The 7,712-nt window shown below is 56.5% G+C and overlaps 1 protein-coding gene across 1 annotated transcript in view; it reads right to left on the bottom strand.

Moving 5' to 3' along the window:
* CUNH16orf74 (chromosome unknown C16orf74 homolog) overlaps positions 1–6,277 on the bottom strand; it is a 37,349-nt gene extending 31,072 nt beyond the window's left edge. Inside the window, exon 1 of the mRNA XM_029561015.1 lies at positions 6,220–6,277. The gene's annotated coding sequence lies outside the window, so the exon portion shown is untranslated. The remainder of the gene's footprint in view (positions 1–6,219) is intronic.
* Positions 6,278–7,712: the final 1,435 nt, after the last annotated feature.

Below are 7,712 nucleotides of genomic sequence, written 5' to 3'. Positions count from 1 at the left end.
CGGCACCTGGAGGGCGGCGCCGCCCGGCCGGCTCCGCCCCGCAGCCCGCCCAGGGCGCAGTCACCTCCCGGGATGCGCCGGCCCCGCCCGCCCGCCGCCCTGCGCTCCGGGGAACCCGGGAAATTTGGGCACCGGCCTGCAGGTCCCCGTCCCCAGGGCTGAGTGTGGAACGGGGCGCGGGCTCCGCCTCGCGTGCAGGGCCCTGGGGCGGGGCACCTGGGCCCCCACCTCGTGGCTGCAGCTGTCGGGGTTCAGACCACTGAGCTTCCCTGCTGCTGTGGTCTGGCCCTTTGGCTGGCCACCTGTGCGCACCACTGCAGGGGGCAGACCTGGGGGTGCCGCCTCCCCACGCCTGTCTCCCTAACCCAGGCAGTGGGCTGTTTGTTTGTTTGAGAGAGGGTCTGATGTAGCCCAGCTGGCCCTGGAATCCCTGATCCTCCTGCCTCCACCTCTCAAGTGCTGGGATTACAGGCACCGACCAATGTCGCTGTCTTCTCTATTTTTATTTTTGGTGCTAGAGATGGAGCCCAGGGCCTGGCACAGCTGGTCAAGCCCTCACCACTGAGCTACATTCACCTTTTGCCCAGCCGCCAGGCGTGGATTCACAATTCTAGTGGCTTGACTGGGGATGGGGGCGCACTCCTGGAGGCCCCCACATCACCTGCCTAGCTCATGTCTGCCACAAACCTGCAGTGCCATGTGTACCCCACAAGCTCCATGTCTTCACACCCTGTGCTCCGGAGCCAAGGACAGGAGGGTTCAGCCCCCAGGATACAACGGTGTTTGTTCCTACTTTGAATCAGGGCTAAAAAAACTGCAACAACCTTTTGGGTCTTGGCCTTGTGTAGCCCATCTACCTGGTGTCCTCCGATAGACAGAATGGAGAAAGAACAGTCTTTCCATGTCCCCTCCCTCCACAGGCAAGTTGGCATCTGCCTGGGTGTATGCCTGCCCCCCCCCAAGGAGGCTTGGGTGAGGAGGAATCCGGGGCCAAGGGGCCGGAAGTGGACCTTCTGGGCAAGCACTATGCTCCTGCCTGCAAAGCCAGTCTCCAGGCATGGGAGCCAGTTTTTAGGAAGCTGAGCAGGGCATGTGCTCTCTGGTCCCCAGTGCCACCATTCAGCATCTCAGGCCTTTGTTCACACACCATTCATCACCCCTAGCCCTCCTGCCCCTTCCCCCAGTGCTGGGCACGTGTCCACATGCGTATGCCTATTTGATGAATGTTTGCCTTGCCCCTGGTCCCTGACTTTCTAAAGGGCTCTCTGATACCTCTCAGGAGCCAACAGGTCTCCCAGGAAGTGCATCACCTCCCTGGCTGCCAAAGGCCCCATGTCCAGGTTCCTCCTCATTGGAGCTATGGGGTAGGGTCACTTTAAACTGTCTCCTCTCATGGTGATAAAGGGGCATGTGGGGAGCCCCTGGGGACAGCAAGCACAGTCCCCATGTTCCTGTTCTGTGAGGTGAAGGACCAAATGCCTAGGGCTGGTCAAATGTCTGGAGCTGGTGGAGGTCAGTCTGTCTCTGGGCATCAGGGTCCCCCAGAAATTGGATTCATTTGTTTTGACTAGTTCTGACCCGGTGCCAGCAAGGCAGGAGGGCCTGATGCCACCTCGGGCCCGGACAATCCTCCAGGTTCCTATTGGCTATCTTCAGTGTGGGGACCTGGGCTCAGGAAGGTCACAGGCCAACTAGCCAGGAAGTGAGTTTCTCCCAGTCCCACAGATTACCAGTCATGCTGGCAAGGCAGACAGGAGGCAGGACAGACGCCAGGACAGACTGCCCGCCTAGAACTTGGGTCTGAGCCCCCTGGGTCACGGCTTCTATGGGCCTGCTCCATCTTAGAGTTCCACCTTTGAACCCCACCTTTGAGCCACTTCCCCGGCCTCCACCATTCAGTGCCAGCAGCACCATCCCCCCAGTGTTATAACCACCACAACTACCTCTGGACACTGGACACTGTCAGCTCTGCCTCAGGGGCCTTAAATGAAAGCCTTGAGTGTTTTCCAGTTTCTCCCGGTGCTGACAACCTTCGGGAGTCACCTGGGGAGCTCACAATCAGTTAGTGGGGGGCAGGGGCAGGGGTGGGGGAGCCTGGGGGTTTGGCTAGGTGGTTAGGATTGCATGCACAGTACTCTGGCCTTCATTCCTAGCACCCAGTAAACTGGGTGTGGTGACATAGGCCTGTCATCCCAGCATTGTGCAAGTGGAGGCAGGAGAATCAGAGGTTCAAGGTCATCCTTGGCTACACATCAAGTTCAGGGCCAGCCTGGGCTACATGAGACCCTGTCTCAAAAATAAAAGTAATTAAAAATGGATGTGGTAATTGCCCTCAAGTTTTGCCTAGCCCACAAGGTCTGAGTTGGTTCAGGCATGGGTGGGAGTAATCACCCCCAGTGATGTTGATGGTCAGCCAGCCACCCAACCCCCTGATGGCCAATCTGGGTCCTGAACTGAGAAGCGTAGCTGATTCTGATGGGGAGCAGTGCTGGAAGTTGCTGGAGGGGACCCTGAGCTCTGGGATGAGGGTCACCTTGCCCTGCCACGGGGAAACAGCCACAGGGACACTGAAGGTCAGGTGGGTGGCTTTAGTCAACATGACACACTTGGGACCAGGGAGCCTCAACTGGGGAATCTCCTCTATGGAACTGGCCTGTGGCCATGTCTGTGGGGCATTTTCTTGATTGTTGAATGAAGTGGGAGGGCCCAGCCCACTGTGGGCGGTGCCAGACTGAGCACAGACCAGAGGACTGGTCCTCCCTTCCTCTGTGGTGGGGCCTTCAGCCCCTCCATGATGAACCATGAGCTGTAAGGTGAAATAGCCCCCTCCTCCCCAAGTTGATTTTGGTCAGAGTGTTTTTATCACAGCAATAGAGCTAATTAAGTTGCCAGGAAACCACACCAGAGTCACCAGGAGCTCTGGGGCAGGCAGAGGCCAGGGCTGGGTGGGTGACTGTGTGAAGTAAGATCCCTTTTGAGCTCTGGGGCCCCTGAGGTCTTCAGGGGCAGAGGGATAGAACGGTTGGGCCTCACCCTGGGGATAATTCAGCCTCAGGAGCACCTTCCTATGCTCCCTGCCAGGGGTCTACGTACTTCCTGGGTAAGGCCCACCCACCCCTCTAGCCTAAGAGTCCAGGAGACACGGTGGGGTGGGGTTAGCATGGTAGAGAAACTTCTGGGTGCCGTCAGCCCAGGCAGAGGGAGGAGAGCGGGTAGGCGGACTGCACCTTCTGCTGCAGACCCTTCCTCTTCCCCCGTCCCTCTCTGTAACCACACCAGCATGGAGCCCCATCCTGTTCTCTGCCTGCCCCCCTCACAGCCCAGCCCCCACAGGTAGGCTGGCTGCTCAGCCCCTCAGCACGGGGTGCAGGGCCCGGCTGGCAGGCATGGGGTGCCCCTTGCAGGTGAGCAGAGGTAGGAGAGGGGAGGAGAGTCTTCAGGTCCCCAGGGACCAGCAGTTCAAGGCCAGCCTCAGTACACAGTGAGTTCAAGGCCAGTCTGGGCTACACAAGACCCTGTCTCAGAAAACAGAAAGCAGCCTTCAAACATGCAAAGCCACGTGATCAATGACCACTTCCTCAAAATGAAACTTTCAGAGACAGGATAAGGGACATGAAAAGGGGCGGGGAGATGGCTCAGTGGGTAGTGCACCTGCCTGGCAAGCACAGGACCTGGGTTCAGATCTGCACCTACAGAAGAAAGCCAGGCACGGTGGTGTCCACCTGTAACCCCAGTGCTTGGAGAAGGATCCTTGGGGTTCACTGGCCAGCCAGCCTAGCCAATAGCTTAGGTATAGTGGGGGAGACCCTGCCTCAAAAATTAAGGTGGAGAGTGACAGAGGAAGATGCTTAATATTGACCTCTGGCCTCCATTCATGTATACACACACACACACACACACACACACACACACAGGTACATTCACATTAAAAAAAAATAAAGCTACAGGCTCTGGGAGCCAGCACTTGCAGATCACCTATCTAGTAAAGGGCATGTGCCAGAATATATAAAGAGTTCTCAGAATTAAACAAGAAGAAGATGGGGCTGGAGAGATGGCTCAGCAGTTAAGAACACTTGCTGTTCCTCCAGAGGATCTGGGTTTGATTCCCAGCACCCACATGTTGGCTAAGAACTGTCCATAACTCCAGTTCTAGGGCATCCAAGACCCTTTTCTGGCCTCTGTGGGCATTATGTGACACAGGCGCATTTATATACATGCAGGCAAAACACTCATGCACATAAAATAATAATTACACAAATAATAAAGAATACTTTTTAGAAGTTCTCACAGGTGGCCGGGTGCAGCGGCACACTTCTTTACTCCCAGCAGATTAAAGGCAGAGGCAGGTGGATCTCTGTGAGTTCCAGGCAGCTAGGGCGAACTGGAACCCTAGGTTCCAGGTCTCAGAAAGACCAAAAAATAAATAAATAAAATAAATAAATAAATAAATGCATGTATATATTATTGTTTTTGTTTTTAAGACAGGGCCTCACTACATAACTTTAAATAAATAAATAAATAAATAAATAATAAATAGAAGGTAAATAATCCAGTGAAATCCAACGGGACTGTGGGATGGCTCAGTTGGCCTACTGTGCAACCATGAGAACTAGGTTCAGATCCCCAGAGCCCACGTAGAGTGGGACACAGGAGCCGTGAGTCTGTAATCCCACTGAGAGAGGAGGCAGAGCCAGGAGAACCCCAGAAGTCCACCAGCCAGCTAGCCTGGGTGCTCATCCAAGAAGAGGCCCTGGCTGGAACAAGGTGCAAGGTGGGGGCTGACACCCGAGGGTGTCCTCTGACCTTCCTATGTGCACCACAGCTCCCGTATGTGTGCCCTCTCTCACGCACCTACACACACAAAAAGATTAAGGGCTGGCAGGAAGGCTCATCGTGTCCAGGTGCTTGTGCCGAGCCTGATGACCTGAGTTCAAGCGGGAGATCCACATGGTAGAATCAGAGACTGGTTCCCACAAGGCGGGAGTGCGGCTCAGCGACAGAGTCCATTCAGCATGCATGAGGCCCTGAGTCCCATCTGTGCTAAAACCCCCAACCAAACCTCAACAGCAACAACCAATAATTAGGTGAAAAGTTTAGGGGCCACTTCACCAAAGAGGGCGACGGGCAGGGGAAGACCCTCACAGAGATCAGTCAGTGAGGAGAGGTGGGTCAGAGGCACTGAGTGGGGCTCAGACAACAACACGGGCGTGGCGACACACCTGGCACTCAGGAGGAGAGGGCAGAGGAGCAGCAGTCTAAGGCCAGCCTGCGCTCTGAGACAGACCGTGTCTCAAAGACAAGGGCTGGCAAGATGGCTCAGCGTGTCTGGGTGCTTGTCGCCAAGTCTGATGACCTGAGTTCAGTCTTGGGAACTCAGGGGTGGAAGGAGAACAGATGATTGGCGGTGCTGTGGTGGCTGAGAATGCGACACAACCACTTTGAGAAACAGTTCAACAGATTCCCAAGAGTTAAACGTTCGCTTATGGGAGGATCCATCCATTCTCCTTCTCTGTTCTCCCCAGGACAAGAACTCGGACTCGCACGTAATGTGGCTTACAACAGACAAGGGTGGGACCCACAGCCATCTAAACTGTCGAGTGCCTTTTGGCCAGCCACAGAGAGGCCAGGGCCTGCACTGCAGCCAGACCTGCAAATGCACTGCTCAGTGGATGTGGGCACAGGCACTCGGTGATCCCAGCCCTTGGGGGCAGAGGCAGGACGATCTCAAGTCAAACCAGCCTGGGCTGCATAACAAGATCCTGTCTCCAAAACCCAAACATAACATTAGCCAAAACCCATGTTGCTCTGGGAAAGGGGCGTGATGCAAAAGGCCATGCTGTGTGTGAGCCCACTGATGGGATGCATCCGGACTGGGCAAATCGGATCAGAATCGGATTAATGGTTACCAAGGCTGCAGGCAGAATGAGGAAGGGTTTTAAATGGGTGGAGAGCTGTCAGTTTACTAGAAGTGTTGAATTGTGTGCTTACACGGCCTTCTTTAAGGTATAAAAGTTACTCTCCCATGGTGGTCCGAAACAGTGACCACACACAGGAGCCTCCAGCGGGGCTGGCCCACCGGCTCAAGGAGGTGGGAGGGTACAGCGGGTGCTGAGCAAGACCAGATGTTTTGAAGGGGGCGAGAGAGGGAGAGGCTGAGAGTGCAGGCTGTCTGGATGGAGAGCAGGTTAGGAGGGCAAGGACCCAGGGCCCTCAGCTTACCCCAGGTCACTGTGCCTCAGGCGGAATCAGGAGTCAGGTCTTCAAGTCCAAGTCAAGAGCTAGAGTCATTCACTCTTCACTCCTTTACTCCAGATGCGGCTTCCCGCACATCTCTAAGTGGTCGTCTTGCTGCCTATCTCTGACAGCTTGGGGAACTTTCAGGCAACTCACTGCTTCCTGGAGCCCACAGGCCGGCAGGACAGAGCCCGACATAAGATAGGGGTGTGGCTGCAAGCTGAGGGGCTGAGGAGGCAGAAGGCAAGGTTTGGAGTAAGTGGTCGTCTTGCTGCCTATCTCTGACAGCTTGGGGAACTTTCAGGCAACTCACTGCTTCCTGGAGCCCACAGGCCGGCAGGACAGAGCCCGACATAAGATGGGGGTGTGGCTGCCAAGCTGAGGGGCTGAGGAGGCAGAAGGCAAGGTTTGGAGTTTGGGAAGGAGGCATGTGTGCCAACAGGTGTGCAGGCCTGAGTCCTACACGGCTTGGGCCCCACAGCACCACAGCCATCAGACGTGGTCAGCAGGGCAGTGGGGACAGGGCAGATTTGGGGGTCACATCATGGAAGGGTGAGGCTAGGGGCGGCAAGAAGGGGGCAACCTGAACCAGGTGGCCGCAGGGCATGAAGGTCCCCAAGCCCAGGTTCCCGGTCAGCCTGGTGTGTCGTGGCCCCATGACACATGCTGAGGGCCTGGTGGCTCAGGCTTGTCATCCCAGCTACGGAGGAGTGTGAGACAGGAAGCCTGCAAGTCCAAGGCCGGCCTGGACCATACAGTGAATTCAAAGCCAGAGTGAGTTCAACGTAGCCAGATCCTGTCTCAGAAAGTAAAAAGAGGCCTGGGAATGTAGCTCAGGGTGGGGCACTTGGCTGGTGTGAAGGAGGCCATCAGTTCTGTCAAAGAAAACAGAAGAGGACAGACTCTGCTGCGAAGCCTTTCCTTCCCGCGATCGTGTGCGCAAAGCACCGCGCTTATGCGGCAACAAGTCCCAGATGCTGTTTGTGAGCTCAGAGCAGCCTCGTGTGCCCCCCGACTCAGAGCGGGTGCCCGTTCACTCCCTGGCCAGCGGGGTGCGGAGCGAGTGGCAGCCCAGGCCCCTGTGAAGTGCTGGTCTGGCAGCTTCAAAGCCAGCCTTCCTCCAGGCATCAAAGCAGGCACCGAAGTGCACAGACCCTGCCTGCCCTGGCTCGGGCACCGTGCCCAGGGACAACCACAGAGCTGACATTCTTCCTTCCTGAGAACTCAGGGTGACGGCTGCATCCTCCACAGGGCGGCTCTGCCCTGTGGGTTCTGGGCCAGTGCACCAGAGAGGGTGCCAGGAGGTGTGTGTCTCGGGGGGGCAGGGGGGTGTCACACACAACAGCAGGTGGGAGGGGCAGTAGGTCCTGAGCTGTTCCCCAGACAGGGCTGTCCTGCTGCTGATGGGCAGAGGCCCAGCTCACTCCCCATGGGTCCTACTAGGCTTCCTTGGTGGGGGAGGAGGGGGAGGAGGGGGA

The sequence above is a fragment of the Nannospalax galili genome, unplaced genomic scaffold (assembly GCF_000622305.1).
Source record: "Nannospalax galili isolate Female #2095 unplaced genomic scaffold, S.galili_v1.0 scaffold933, whole genome shotgun sequence".
In the NCBI taxonomy this organism is placed as follows: Eukaryota; Metazoa; Chordata; class Mammalia; order Rodentia; family Spalacidae; genus Nannospalax; species Nannospalax galili.
The sequence above is the reverse complement of the archived record's forward strand: the minus strand, read 5'-3'. Positions and strand labels throughout refer to the sequence as shown.